We start from the raw sequence: 16,055 nt of genomic DNA on the forward strand, positions 1-16,055 counted from the left end.
AGCTAAGTTATTATGTGAACTTTCATTTACTGTGACTGAAAATATCTAGATGGCTCTGAGCACTATGGGACTTAACATCTGAGGACATCAGTCGCCTAGAACTTAGAACTACTTAAACCTAACTAACCTAAGGTCATCAGTCCCATGCATGCCCGAGGCAGGATTCGAACCTGCGACCGTATCGGTCTCGCGATTCCAGACTGAAGCGCCTAGAACCGCTCGGTCACATCGGCCGGCGAAGTTTTCTAGTTTTAGTCGTTTTCGTGCGTGTGAAGGGTGGAGGCCGAAACTATTAAGTAGCTCCGATGACATAATTGAGTCAGCTGCTGTGGCCGCACGGTTCTAGGTGCTTCAGTCCGTAACCGCGCTGCTGCTACGGTCGCAGGTTCGAATCCTGCCTCGAGCAGGTTACTTAGGTTTAAGTAGTTCTACGTCTAGGGGACTGATGACCTCACATGTTAAGTCCCATAGTGCTTAGAGCCATTTGAAGCATTTTTTGTGACATAATTGAGAATTCCCTCTTCCACTTTCCAGCTATAGTCAGAGCTTGAGATACTGCATATTTTTCTTACTCACCGTCAGTGGTAATTGAAGTACTTCCTCTAACTATTAATGTGGCATTTTAACCACCCAACAAGTTGGCGCCGAAACTATTTTTTTTTTCAACTGTAGATACGCTAGTGTGAGGTGCCAAGCAGCTAACAAAACCCGTAAGCATCGACGCTCCTGCCCATTCTCAAACGTCTTCTTCGAAAGTCCGCTTGCTGTCGTATCACGTCTCGCCCGTGATAGTGTATTGTTCATTATTGTTCATACGTACGCTTCGCCGTGCATCGGTAAAGCTTAACGATTCGAGACTTCGTACACAATCTAATAATGATGCTCGGATTCGTTAGCCATTTCGATCGTTGGGGCTTGTCCTCTAGAACTTAGAACTACTTAAACCTAACTAACCTAAGGACATCACACACATCCGTGCCCGAGGCAGGATTCGAACCTGCGACCGTAGCGGTCACGCGGTTCCAGACCGCAGCGCCTAGAACCGCTCGGCCACCCCGACCGGCTTTGGGGAGTACTTCGCGCTACTATGGGAGAGCAGCAGCGCCAGCTATACGGTAAGGTTCACCGGATTCTGCCACCCAACTTCTCCCTTTTGTTCCCGAAACATAGTTCTTATGGTTCACTAGTCTCCCTCTGAAGTTTACTCAGTCGAAGTTGTGTAGCTATAGGTGAATACTATTTAAATATGTAATTTTATGAATGCGTCTGTCAGCGGAGGCTGCCCTCGGTTAAGAGTACATTGTTCTCTGCTAATTTCGGAATATATCTCTTTGTGCTGCTTTCTAAATCTTTTATTTGTGTTGTGATTTCTACCATTTTCTCCCAGTATCCATTCAAATCAGTAGCTCCTTGAAAATAGCGTCGTAGTCAGTGCCTTCCCACAGTCTGATACTAGGTAGAATACTAACGTAAGATCCAGATGGGGTATCAATATTTATCTTAGCCGTTAACGGGGGGCAAGCTCTTTTTATACAGGCCTCCTGGGATACGCAAATTGTTGCAGTTAGTTTAGGTGTCGCAGTGCAGTTTGTACTGCACATTTTGGTGATTGGGTATTCACTGTAGTGAAAGTACCGGGTGGTTATAACTAAACTTTCCTTATTTAACGTGTTATGGCACGGAAACTAACTACCGTACGAGCACGAAACTTAGTAGCATTATTGTCAAGGGCATGGGGAAGAGAAATAATGCAAAATCAATTCAATTGAAGTACTTTTAATGTGATACGACCGTACATCATACCGTTACATACCGGTACCATTACTACTACAAGTCTGAATGCCCAGGATAGCACTCAGCACAGCAGAACGAAGCCTCTCCGTAGGTATGCTGGCTACTTCTCTTGATATGCTGCGCTTCGGATCAGCACATGCATGAACCTGTCCTTCAGGTGGTCGCGCCGGCCAAGCATTTGGACACGATCGGCTGATAATTCGCTCGTTTCCAAATGTATTTCAGAGAAGCAGGCGAACTTCAGGAGCGATGTGCGGTGAGGCCCCATTTTGCATGACAACTGTTGAGTTCAATGCGTCTCTCTTGTGTAAGGTGGGTATGACATGCTGGCGAAGCATATCGGAGTAGCGCTGGCCATCAAACCGCACGTCTTTGGTCCTTGAGCGCCAGCCTTTTCAAAAAGGAATGGGCCAGTGCTGAAAGTAGCGGTGAAGCCACACCATACTGTGACACGTTCACCACACAAAGGAACTTCATGCCCAGTGACTGGAGGTGAATATCCCCACACATGGCAATTCTCTGTGTTCACTGCACCCGTCAGAGAAAAATGAGCTTCGTCTGTCCATAGGATGGTCCAGGGCCAGTCCTCGTCAGCTTCAATGGAGAGCGACGTCAACACGTCTCTGTGCTTCCTGTGGTGCAAGCTGCTGTACGATATAGACCTTGTACGGATACCATTTGAGAATGGTTCGAAGAACCTTCCGTACGGTGGACTACGGGATGTTCAACTGTCATGACACATCACGCGCACACTGCCTGAGGATCGGGAATTGCGCGCAGCGTTGTCTGCTATAGCAATAGTGATTTCATCAACCACTTGCAGCGCAACCGTCGTCGGCCTCTTCCCCCTCACCCCTTTTCTTTTCCTTTCTTTCCTCTGCTTCTTCCTAGTTCCAGTTGCCTCAGTTCCCATACTTCCCTACCATGAACTCGCCCACAATGTTTCTTCCACTACGTTTCAACCGACATACTCCATCGGTAGTTCGTGGTCTTGCGGTAGCGTTCTCGCTTCCCGCGCACTGGGCCCCGGGTTCGATTCCTGGCGGGGTCAGGGATTTTCCCTGCCTCGAGATTTCTGGGTGTTGTTGTGTCGTCTTCATCATCATCATCATCATCATTCATCCTCATTACGGTCGGAGGAAGGCAATGGCAAACCACATCCGCTTGGACCTTGCTTAGTCGGCAGCGCGGGTCTCCCGCATCGTCCCCCTACTCTCCTCGGAGTATGGGACGTAATCGACATCACTCCATCGGTACCACACACATTACATCCCATCACAAACCTTCACCATATCTCTCCAGAAATAAGCTTTCGTATATCCGGTTTTGCCACTTCGGTGGAGTGTAAGAAAAGGGGAGATTAGGCTTTTATGTCATATCGGCAACTAGATCATTACAGTAGAAACAAAATGTCGGATAGGACAAGGATAGGGAAGATAAGCTGTGTCCTCTACACAGGGACAATCCTGATTTGTTGTTCCGGACGAAATAACACTCGTCGGTGGGTTAGTGGGATCTTGATTTTACTCCTGGAGGGGCCGAGACGACATTAAAGCATATAAAACATTAGATCGCTTTATTACGTCTTGAATAAGACGAAATATTTCGCTTTATGACAATCCATGTCCACAGGAATGCCATGAACACTGAACATCTACATATCGCGTGATACAGAACAAGATGCCAGTCTCTTCACACAGAATTGTATTCACTTTAATCTTTCATATAGAGCTCTACCTAACAGAACTGTCACATTGCTGGATCGGTAGAGTGACGATGCTGTCGTCTTCGGCAGTAACTGCTTAATACGCTGAGCGCCACTACATTCACGAGGAGAACAGCAGATTTCCGGTAAACTTCACTCAGTGGAAGAGGGGGGAAAAAGTGTCTTGGCTTATCCGTAGATATTCGATTGTTTCTGAGAAAACAAGTCAAGGCTTCGAGGTAGTTTACGTGCCTCTTAGCGAGAACCTAATTCAGTGGAAGCGGTGACCCAGTGTCATACCGGCAACTACATCATTACAGTAGAAACAAAAGGTCGCATTTTTTCTACCCGTCTTCGAAACCCGATTATTAATTTTATTTTTGTTTTTGTTTTTAATTTATCTGGGCAACGGCCTTGCCGCAGTGGTTACACCGGTTCCCGTGAGACCACCGAAGTTAAGCGCTGTCGGGCGTGGTCGTCACTTGGATGGGTGACCATCCAGGCCGCCATGCGCTGTTGCCATTTTTCGGGGTGCACTCAGCCTCGAGATGCCAATTGAGGAGCTACTCGGCAGAATAGTAGCGGCTTCGGTCAAGAATACCAGAGCGGTGTGCTGACCCCACGCCCCTCGTATCCGCATCCTCCACTGAGGATGACACGGCGGTCGGATGGTCCCGGTAGGCTACTCGTGGCCTGAAGACGGAGTGCTTTTTTAATTTATCTACTCATGTCCGCAGAAGATTACTACACCAATATTTCCCAATGTACTTTGAAACAATGTTGTCTTCATTCGTCTAAAAATTCTTTATCTGGTGAATAAAATAAAAAATAATTAAATAAATAAATAATTGGAAAAATTGTTGAAATGGTTTTCGTTGATTTTCCTGTAGTGTATCATGATTCATAATCAACTGCAAATGCGAGTTTTCCGAAAAGTAATTCGTTAAGCGCAGTTTGTCACAAAATTATAGCCAACGAGTGAGATGTTCTGCAGTGTTAAAGATGTGAGAGACATAAATAGAAACGTCATGTCATTGTGCCAAACCTGTCGTTGCGCGAAGCTTGTGGTGTTCGGAATTTCTATGTGTAGAGTGTTTAACACTTGGTATCATCCAGGGGACAGCAACAAATCTTCCTGAAGAATAAAATATAGGAACAAAGGACCGATATACCAATGAAATATAAGAGTATGAGAATTTGAGAAGATTGTAAAGCCTGAAAATACCATACATGCATATATTATATAGTAAATGTATGAAACTCATTGTAAAACCCAGTTGTAATTTCACAATTAATACAACGCCCTTGTGTGGTATCGATGGCTACGATGCCACAACGTAGGTGCGGTCTGCTAGGTTGGCAATACGACGCCGGCACCGACGACAGCGCCCTCTAGTCGGTGCTGTGCAGCTCTACGAGCGCCGCTCCGGATTCAGACCACTGGATGCCGAGCAGACGACCAGGTAATATCGTTTCTATTTCATAGTGGGCGAGCCACTACAGATTTTGCCTGTGTAACTTTTGTTAGCGTTGATACCTGTACGGCTTCCCACCTACGTGCTACTCTTCAGTGCAAAGTTACGTATGTCATTGACTAATATTCTCTATTAAATGTTCTGTTAAGTTCAACGCAGTACCGAAGCATTTCACCTTTTCCTGCTCCTACTCACTTCCAACATTCGGCCTACCCTTCAGTTTACAGGTACAGACCCACGCGCCGACTTCCAGGCGGGATACAAAACCTTGTATCCCCTAACTTGATAATAAACATCCGTGTAATGACCTTCTACAGACACTAGCAGGTAAATGAAATAAACAAAATAAATAAAAACAATAATTGGGTTTCGAACACGGGTCACAAAAGCGAAATGCTGCAATGCCAGCCAATGTGCCACCACTTCGGTTGAGTTCACAGCGAGCTAAAGGCATCTAAATTCATCGAAAACTTTAACGGTCGTTTTCTCAGAAGAGGCCGATTATCTATGTAATGACCGAGACACATGTTCGCGTATTTTGGCTTCTCATACAATGAGCCAGGTTTCTGGGAAATCGGGTTATGCCACTTGCCGTGCACTTCTCGCCAGACTTAAATAAGCGAGCTGATGCCGTGGCGGATGGAAACTCTTCTAGCTTTTTATACGCCACCATGCTGCTTCTGGCAGTTGTTAATGTCCAAAAATATTCAACTAACATTGGAAATTTGTTGCAAAGCAGACAACAGTGTTATTTCCTTACAGTAGTTAATCTTGTATTTCATTTGTTCTGTTAAAATAGCTTGCCAACTATTTCATTACTTTTTATAATAACGTCATGTTCGCCGTCAACTGTGTAATTTACTACAATTTTCACAATTGCGATTTCGATTATAAGTCATTTTCAAGCTATTAAGCTGCTAAAATACAGCAGCTGTGAACATTAACAAATTAAGTGAAAATGATGTGGGCCTATATTTTCACTTTTTTTACTTACTTTATTAATGTTGGCAACTCGTGCGTTTTCGGTACCTTCACCACCAAAAAATGAATTGATATTGCATTTGCGAAAATTATAACAAATAGTACAGTCAATGGCGAACATGATGTAATTTAAAAATATCAACAACGTTGTAATTCCAAAACAGATAAAATTGTATTTCATTGCTGTTGTAGGGAAACGTCAAAGGAAACCAAGAAGCAACTTGGGAAAGGAATTAAGGTCCTGGAAGAAGAAATAAAAACTTTAAAGTCTTTCGATGATATTGTAATTCTGCCGAAGATGGTAAAGGATTTGGAAGATGAGTTGAAGGAAATGGATAGTTTGAAAAGAGATCGTAAGAAGAACTTCTTTTATTTTGAGTCCTCAATTTCTGACTGCCCTGATGCGCGTCGCCACGAATTCATCTCCTGTGCCAGGCTCTTCACCTTAAAGTGGCACTAGAACTCTACGTCCTCAGTTATTTGTTTAAAGAACTCCAATCTCTACGCTCTACGGAAACTATGGAAACTGAGAAGCGTAAGACGACGACGCCCATCGTAAAAAGTTATTCCCTGATATCTTAACACATTTACTATCATCCTGTCCTTTCTTGTTCTTCGTGTTCATCATGAGTTCCTTTCTTGCTGATTCTGATGAGAAGCCCCTCTTCCCTGATTTTATCAGTGTACCTAATGTTCAGCATTATTCTATAGTACCACATCTCAAACGCTTTGATTCTCTTCTTTTCTAGTTTCCCGCAATCGGTGATACACTAACATACAACGCTGTGCTCCAAGCGTACGTCCTGAGAAAGTTCTTCTTCAGATTAACGCCGACTTCACATAACAGTAGATTTATCTTGTTCTGGAATGTCCTCTTTGTCTCTGCTAGTCTGCTTTTCATGCTTTCCTTAATTTTTCTGTAATGTGTTATTTTGCTTGCAAGGTATCAGAATGTCTTAAACTCTTCTACTTCGTCGTGCCCAATTCCGATGTTAGTTTATCGTTAATTTCATTTCTGTTACTCCCCGGTATTTTCGTGTTCTTCGACTTATTGTCAGAGCATATTCTGTGTCAATTAGATTGTTTATTGCATCCAATATGTACTGTAATTCTTCTTCTTTACTTTCACTGTTTATACCGATGTAATCGGCGAATCTTGTCATTTGGTGTTGGACGGATCAGATAGTGGAACCGAAAGTACCCACCGCCACATACCATTAGGTGACTTGCGGAGTATGATGTCGATGTAGATGTATATCCTTTCACTCAGAGTTTGCATTCCTGTCTTGAATATTCCTTTTATTTCCATCATTACTTCTACGATGAATACATTGAACAATAGGGACAAAAGATTGTACGGTTGGTTGCCTTACACCCTTGTTAATCCTAGCACTTCGTTCTTGGTCTTCAGTTATTACTCTCGCCCCTTGCTTCCTGTACATTTTGTATACTACCGGTCTTTTCCTGTAGCTAACACCTATTTTTTTCAGAATTTCGCGTATCTTAAACTATTTTACAATGTCGAACACTTTTTCCAGGTCGTCAAATCCCATGAACGTGTCTTGACTTTTCTTAAGTCTTACCTTCATTATCTCTAGCAACGTCGGAACTGTCTCCCAGATGCCTGTACCTTTTATAAAGCCAAGTTGCTCATCATCTAACACAGTCTAAATATTCTTGAGAAATATCAAAAAACGTAAAACAAGAGTAATGGGATGTAACTGAATTAAATCATGCGATACCGAGAGAATTAGTACAAGAAATGAGACCTTAAAGTAATAGTCAAGTTTTTCTGTTTGTCGGCAAACCGTCCGAAGTAAAGAGAATATAAAATGCAGATTGGCAGTGGCAAGAAGAGTGATTCTTAAAAAGCTAATTCATCGATTATGAATTGAAGTGTTAGCAAGTCTTTTCTGAAGATATTGACAGAAGTGTAGCGCAAAACGGATGTGAAACGTGGACGATAAACAGTACAGATCAGAATAGAAAAGGTTCTTTCGAAATTTGATACTACAAAATAATGCTGAAGAGTAGATGGATATGTCGGATAACCAATGAAGTGGTACTCAATTGCGCTGGGGAGAAAATAAATCTGTGGCACAACAAGGCTAAAAGAAGGGATCGATTGATAGGACACACCCTGAGACATCAAGGGAGTTGGCTGGAGTGGCCGAGCGGTTCTAGGCGCTACAGTCTGGAAATGCGCGACCGCTACGGTCGCAGGTTCGAATCCTGCCTCGGGCATGGATGTGTGTCATGTCCTTAGGTTAGTTAGGTTAAATAGTTCTAAGTTCTAGAGGACTGATGGTCTCAGAAGTTAAGTCCCATAGCGCTCAGAGCCATTTTGAACATCATGGGAATCGTATATTTGATAAGACGGAAGTGTGTGTGTGGGGGAGAGGGGGGGGGAGGTGGTAAATGTTGTGGTAGGATAGCAGGAGATCCAGTACTTTAACTAAAGCAATTTGGTTTAAGTGGAAGTAGGTTGCAGTAGATACGCAGAGATGATGAATTTTGTAGAGGACAGATTACCTTCTAAAGCTACATCAGACGAGGGATCGGACTGAAGAGCACGACAACAAGTAAGAAAATCTACAAAATAATATGGTAGTGAGCTTTGAGGAGCCAGCGAAACTGCGAAAACATTATAGTTCCTGCATCTGACGCAACACCTTTACTGTAGTGTTTAGATGTGCGACGTGTGTATGGCTCAAATGGCTCTGAGCACTATGCGACTTAACTTCTGAGGTCATGAGTCGCCTAGAACTTAGAACTAATTAAACATAACTAACCTAAGGACATCACACACATCCATGCCCGAGGCAGGATTCGAACCTACGACCGTAGCGGTCGCTCGGCTCCAGACTGCAGCGCCTAGAACCGCACGGCCACTCCGGCCGGCGACGTATGTATCTGAACCATTTAATCTAAGGTGTGACATATAGACACGTAAGAAATTTGCGACAATTTGACGAAATTATAAATTTTAAACACTACTGTTATAGTCGCTTAAGAAAAGGTTTTTTGGTCACTTGATGTTAAGTAACTCAATTTTATTCACAGGTGTTGAGTAACTCATCTTCAGAATATCAAAGGAAGTAAGGTGCTTCATACACCCGTTGTGCCGTCATGCATGAGTCACCAGTTTCGTATCATATTCATACTATAAGCAGCTGGTGACACACTCATGACACCATACCGGGTATATAAAAACCTTACCTCCTTTGATATTCTGAAGATGAGTTTACTCGATACGAGTAAGTAAAACTGAGTTGCTGAATATCAAGTGACTAAAAACATGTTTTTCTCTGGTGATCATCATAACACAGTTTAAAATTTATAATATCTGAACCACGTCGTCCGACATTAAGCACGGACACTTCTGTTTTCCTATGTAAAACTGCTATGATAATAACTCTAGGGGACTGATTTCTGAAAGTGAAGGTGTGTCAAACAAAGTGGTATCACTGCAGTTTTCCTCAACACGTTTCCGACAAATCTCGTAATGATTTCTCAATGAATGTACTATCCGATATTACTCCTCCTCGAATTAGTTCACTGTAGAGCACAAAGTATCACAAGAAAAATAACGAACCATGACGAAGAAACCCTGGGGCTCTGCGTGGTTTGACGGAACAGCTAGAGCGTGGAATTAATTTCACAATTCAGCATATTCCATCCTACAGTTCCTCGCGTGATGCATGTGACATAAAAGTGAAACCTCACGCTGGAGAATTGGAAAACAAATTTGCTACCGCATTTCGTGTCCAGTGGTTCATTAAAGTTGAAAAGCCCATAACGATTTTCTCTGGAAGTGGGCAGTCACGGAAGAAATTATTCTCCTGCAGATCAGAGATACTATTTTAAATACTGTGGATGTGAAACAGCCTGTTTGCATTCCATTTCGACACGCACGAAATAAATGAAGACAATCCACGTATTTTTTTCTGATTGTGATGACTGAATCAACTCAGTTAGAGGTTCCCTGAGGAATGCTGAGTTGGGCAATGATACATCTTTCGTAGACGACAATAGAGCTGTTTGTGATGGATCAGTGTCGAAATTAAACACTAAGAAGGAAATCTTATTCATCCACTTTGTTTCGTTTTCCCTTTTTATTACTACTGTCAATACCAAAATAAGCTCACACGATGAAATATAACCGCACCACGAAGGAATTATCCGAAAGGGACGGAAGCAGGTAGATGTGATGTACATGTATAGACACACAATATACGTGTACAGACAAACAACGATTATTATTTCAGAAAAAAACTGATGGTTTATTCAAGAGAAAGACCTTATGATTTCAGAAAAATTGGATGATTTATTCAAGAGCAAGAGCTCTGCAAGTCAGTAACGCGTTGTCCACGTCTTACGCTTATGAAAATTGATAAACGGCTTGGCACTGAGTGCCAGAGATGTTAGATATCCTTCAGAGGAAGTTCGTGCCAAATTCTGTCTAACTGGCGGGTTACATTGTCAAAATTCCGAGATGGTTGGAGGGCTCTGCCCACAACTCTGCAGACGTCCTCAGTTGGGGAGAGATCGGGCGACGTTGCTGGCCAGTCTATGGTTTGGAAAGCACGAAGAAAAGCAGTAGAAGCCCTCGCTGTGTGCGAGTGGACATTATCTTGTTGAAATGTAAGCCCAGGACGACTTGCCATGAAGGTCTACAAAACGGGGCGTAGAATATCGTCGACGTGTTGCTGTGCTGTAAGGGTGCCGTAGATGAGAATCAAAGGGGTCCTGCTATGAAAAGAAGTGGCATCTCAGACTATCACCGCTCGCTGTCCAGCCGTATGGCCGTATGGCTGGTGACACTCAGGTTGGTATCCCACCCCTATCTAAGACGTCTCGAGACACATTTTCGCTTGGTCATCGGGGCTCGGTTCGAAGCGGGACTCGCCACTGAAAACAATTATACTCCGGTCAGTGAGGTTCCAGGGCGAAGACGTGTATGGAGACGCCCTGGGATACCATCTTGACTGTCGCCCACCATACGACCCGACAAATAGGAGTGACGTCTGGGGTGCCATTTCTTTTCATCGCAGCATCCCTTTGGTTGTCATCCGCGACACCCTTACAAAAAAATGGTTCAAATGGCTCTGAGCACTATGGGACTTAACATCTGTGTCATCAGTCCCCTAGAACTTAGAACTACTTAAACCTAACTAACCTAAAGACATCACACACATCCATGCCTGAGGCAGGATTCGAACCTGCGACCGTAACAGTCGCGCGGTTCCGGACTGAGCGCCTAGAACCGCTAGACCACCGCGGCCGGCGACACCCTTACAGGACAGCAGGATGTCGACGATGCTCTATGCACCGGTTTGCTCTCCTTCGTGGTTAGCAATCCTGGGCTTACATTTCAGTAAGATAATGCCCACCAGCACACGGCGAGACATTCTATTACTTCTCTTCATGCTTGCCAAACCCTGCCTTGGCCGGGAAGGTCGCCAAATCTCTGCGCAACTGAGAACTTTTGTAGCATTATGGGCAGGGCCCTCCAATCATCTCACGATTTTGACGATCTAACGCACCAATTGGACAGAATTTGACACGATATGCCTCGGGAAGACATCAAATAACTGTATCAACTAGTGCCAAACCGAATAACAGTTGGCGTATGAGCCAGGCGTGTGCCAACGCGTTACTGATTTGCTCAGTTTTCTGAAATTGTAATCATTTGTCTGTCTATACGTGTTAATCACATCTACCGTTTTCCGTCGCGTTACGGTAATTCCTTGCATTTCTTTTGTCTTATTGAGTATTATTCACTCTCTTAAAAGAGTTCACTGGTTGCCTTGCTGTGCTGCTGATGGTGTAGGCCTTGTACCAGGTGGTCGTGTGACACTCCATCACTGACGTAAATTAGCACTGTGAAGGGAAGTGTATGAAGTGGACATCTGGAATCGGGTACCGCGCAAAACACCATTGCTCAAAGAGGTATATAAAGGTATTAGTCATGGATTGGGCAAAAAACACAGACACTCGACGATAGCTGAGTGGAGGTTTGAAGTTTGGTCCTACGAATCGTGATGTTGCCTTTTTTCCGAACGATACAAGGCGTCGAATGTATCGAAGGTCTAATGGGTTTAACCCACAGCGTGTGGAAGGTACAGCTCAGGCCGGAGGTCTGTTTTTCGTACCATTCCTTGGGTACTCACGTCCATGTTACCGCGAAGACGTTTATGTCAGTATTCTCGCTGACCAAGAGTTGCCCTTTCACCTACAGGATAAAGTGTCCACATTTCGCGTGGGTGCCCAATTTCGAGTATCTGAATATCTCCCTTGCTTGGTGTTGCACTTAGTAAGTAGCTCACTCGGATAAACTATAGCGAAGGTCACTCTGATACGCCATTGTGAGTTTGGTGCTGATGCAGTCAACATTTCGTTTTCCACAGTTATTTCTTTTATGGAAGCCATTCCTCAAGCGAGGCAAGACATAGTTTCAAAGTATTTCAGGGGAAACAGTGGTTTGGAGCATGCTCTTTCTTATCTAATCGATAAAAGTGTCGTCCACCGTTCACTTAAGGATTACATTATGTCTGATTACAAGTAACGAATGGTTCGTAATAACTGGTGGCCTCCTGATTCTTCATCTATGGATTTCCTTCTTCAGGAATCTGCAGCAAATTTAGGCTTCAGAGCTTTCAGCCGACCTGGGCCGTTGTCGATTGCAGTTGATGGAATGGAAGAAACACGATTTCTGCTCTTGAAGTCAGCTCGCCTTCTCTACTTCCACCACAAAATCCAACACCAAGAGCACATAAAGCATTAGCGTTGACGTCATCCCCTTTTAGAAAGGCTTTGCAGCAGTCCCTGGCTAGAGGGAGAAGAAAGCAAGTATCATGAATAAACGAAAGACTTTACCTTCTCCAGGACCTTCAGTTGATGTATCTGATTGACCTTCAAGATCTGGAGCTACCAACAGGAAGCTGTTCGTAAGAAAGAGCCAGAAAGTCACGAAGCAGCGGGATCGTGGTGACGAAGACTCCGATTCAAGTCTTAATAAAACCGTGCTGACATAATCATCATCTGAATATGAAGAAGGTGGAGAGCGCATTTACTGCTACCATAACTGATACCTCTCAAGAGACCAGGATTATGTGGATCGGTCTTCACTTGTGTGATGAGCTTAGTGCAGGTTTTTACTATGATATTTAGAAAGATTTTACGTGTACCTTCTGTATCGAAAAGCAAAAAGACTGACAGCTTTCTTGCTATGGCTGGAACATATGCAGAGAAACATTTGGTGCTAGTAAAGGCTATATTACTAATTCATTAAATTCTAGTGTTTATTTACAACCCATAATCAGGAAACCAGAAAACCCAAAATAAGGAACCGTACTTTCCGAACGTAAAAATTACACATTTTTATTCTTTATCCTGTTGCTACAGAATGAGAAAATATCCAGAAGATTTTTTACATGGGTAGCGTTTAAATATTTCCTAGTAATAGTGTAGCACATTTTCCATAATTTAAAGAAGGCTAGTTAACTATAATTTAAACTGAAAAACTGTACCCGATTATAGGACAATTTCCCTTATGGTATGTATGCTGTGGCTATGCCCATTTTCTAAGATGATAATATCCTTGTCCACAGGGCTGAGTGCATTATCAACGCTAGAGGCCAAGTTACACATAAATGAAAGTCATGTTTCCTGGGTTTGACTTACTTTATGCTCCAGTGCACGTAGTGTTGATCCACACAGATGGGAAAGACGCAGTAAACAATACTTGTAGTGCTGGTGACTTGGATCTATGGTGACTTGCTCACTGAAATTCTGAATACTATATGGTTGAGCGTTGTCTTGTTAGAATTTATTGAGAATGTTGAATGGGTGAGTTACCTCACAAAGATCAGAAGAAGGCACCTCCACTAATACCACGTCTAGTAAAACAACGAAGTGTTGGCAATCAACCTTTGGGTTGATGACTGTTTTACTTATCTTAATGAATGAGAGCAAGAGATAGCGTTCAGTCACCCACTTGAGGTGAAAATTTATATTAAGAAGTCTTCACTCATTTATACTCGTACTCATTCAGGTGTACTGGGTATAAGTGCAGATATTTTTATTGGTAACTGAGGACAGTGTACTGAACAACATTACATCAGTATTTACTTCAGTTGCAAACTAATGATTGTAGCTGTTAACAGTAGTATATTTTTAGGTCTGTTAGTACCTCCAAGTAAATGTGACAAGAGAGGACCATTAACGTTTATTTTCCCTTAGGCAGCAAGCCAGGTCCTAAAGTGTGAACGTGGGGATGCAAAACTGTTAGTCTGTACTGACAGGCAGAGTCCTCTTAATGATGCGGTTACGACCTTGCAGGAAACATCCGGCTGTAATTCAAGTGATGTGTTTGTAGGAAGACTGTTACACTCAGACAAAAAATTACCAACACACTGATTTGTGCACATATTGAGGTGCTACATTATACCATGTTTTTTATTTACTACACAATGTGGATTTTGGAGCCCATGGATTCATTATCATATGCAGACCAACGAAATAACATGTTTGTGTTTTTCTACCCCACAATACTCTTGTGCCACAACTTGCTGAGGCGATGAACATTTCCTGCGTGGATCAGCAGAACGACGTCATAGGAAGAGAAGCGTTCGTGAACACATACAAGATTTTCATATTTTCTCGCTCGCTACACGCAAACTATTAGCATTACAGAAAAAATTAACAGGACCGTTGTATAGGTAATGACTATAGTTAAATTTGGTTCTGGGGTACGTTTTTGCTACAAGCTTTAGTTTTCGAGTTATTCAAGAAAACCGTACAAAAATGTCCTTGGAACGCACCCCCGCCTCAGCTCCCATTGGTCAAGATTTCTACATTCCTGGAAATTGAAATAAGAACACCGTGAATTCATTGTCCCAGGAAGGGGAAACTTTATTGACACATTCCTGGGGTCAGATACATCACATGATCACACTGACAGAACCACAGGCACATAGACACAGGCAACAGAGCATGCACAATGTCGGCACTAGTACAGTGTATATCCACCTTTCGCAGCAATGCAGGCTGCTATTCTCCCATGGAGACGATCGTAGAGATGCTGGATGTAGTCCTGTGGAACGGCTTGCCATGCCATTTCCACCTGGCGCCTCAGTTGGACCAGCGTTCGTGCTGGACGTGCAGACCGCGTGAGACGACGCTTCATCCAGTCCCAAACATGCTCAATGGGGGACAGATCCGGAGATCGTGCTGGCCAGGGTAGTTGACTTACACCTTCTAGAGCACGTTGGGTGGCACGGGATACATGCGGACGTGCATTGTCCTGTTGGAATAGCAAGTTCCCTTGCCGGTCTAGGAATGGTAGAACGATGGGTTCGATGACGGTTTGGATGTACCGTGCACTATTCAGTGTCCCCTCGACGATCACCAGTGGTGTACGGCCAGTATAGGAGATCGCTCCCCACACCATGATGCCGGGTGTTGGCCCTGTGTGCCTCGGTCGTATGCAGTCCTGATTGTGGCGCTCACCTGCACGGCGCCAAACACGCATACGACCATCATTGGCACCAAGGCAGAAGCGACTCTCATCGCTGAAGACGACACGTCTCCATTCGTCCCTCCATTCACGCCTGTCGCGACACCACTGGAGGCGGGCTGCACGATGTTGGGGCGTGAGCGGAAGACGGCCTAACGGTGTGCGGGACCGTAGCCCAGCTTCATGGAGACGGTTGCGAATGGTCCTCGCCGATACCCCAGGAGCAACAGTGTCCCTAATTTGCTGGGAAGTGGCGGTGCGGTCCCCTACGGCACTGCGTAGGATCCTACGGTCTTGGCGTGCATCCGTGCGTCGCTGCGGTCCGGTCCCAGGTCGACGAGCACGTGCACCTTCCGCCGACCACTGGCGACAACATCGATGTACTGTGGAGACCTCACGCCCCACGTGTTGAGCAATTCGGCGGTACGTCCACCCGGCCTCCCGCATGCCCACTATACGCCCTCGCTCAAAGTCCGTCAACTGCACATACGGTTCACGTCCACGCTGTCGCGGCATGCTACCAGTGTTAAAGACTGCGATGGAGCTCCTCATGCCACGGCAAACTGGCTGACACTGACGG

General features: G+C 44.2%; 1 protein-coding gene and 1 pseudogene across 1 annotated transcript in view; one reads left to right on the forward strand and one right to left on the reverse strand.

Annotated features, from left to right (window-relative positions):
- The window catches only part of LOC126176578 (sodium channel protein Nach-like), a 224,949-nt gene that overhangs the window by 204,777 nt on the left and 4,117 nt on the right, over positions 1–16,055 (reverse strand). The window lies entirely within an intron of this gene.
- Positions 3,904–4,021, forward strand: LOC126177824 (5S ribosomal RNA; annotated as a pseudogene).

This window comes from Schistocerca cancellata, chromosome 3 (genome assembly GCF_023864275.1).
Source record: "Schistocerca cancellata isolate TAMUIC-IGC-003103 chromosome 3, iqSchCanc2.1, whole genome shotgun sequence".
Lineage (NCBI taxonomy): Eukaryota > Metazoa > Arthropoda > Insecta > Orthoptera > Acrididae > Schistocerca > Schistocerca cancellata.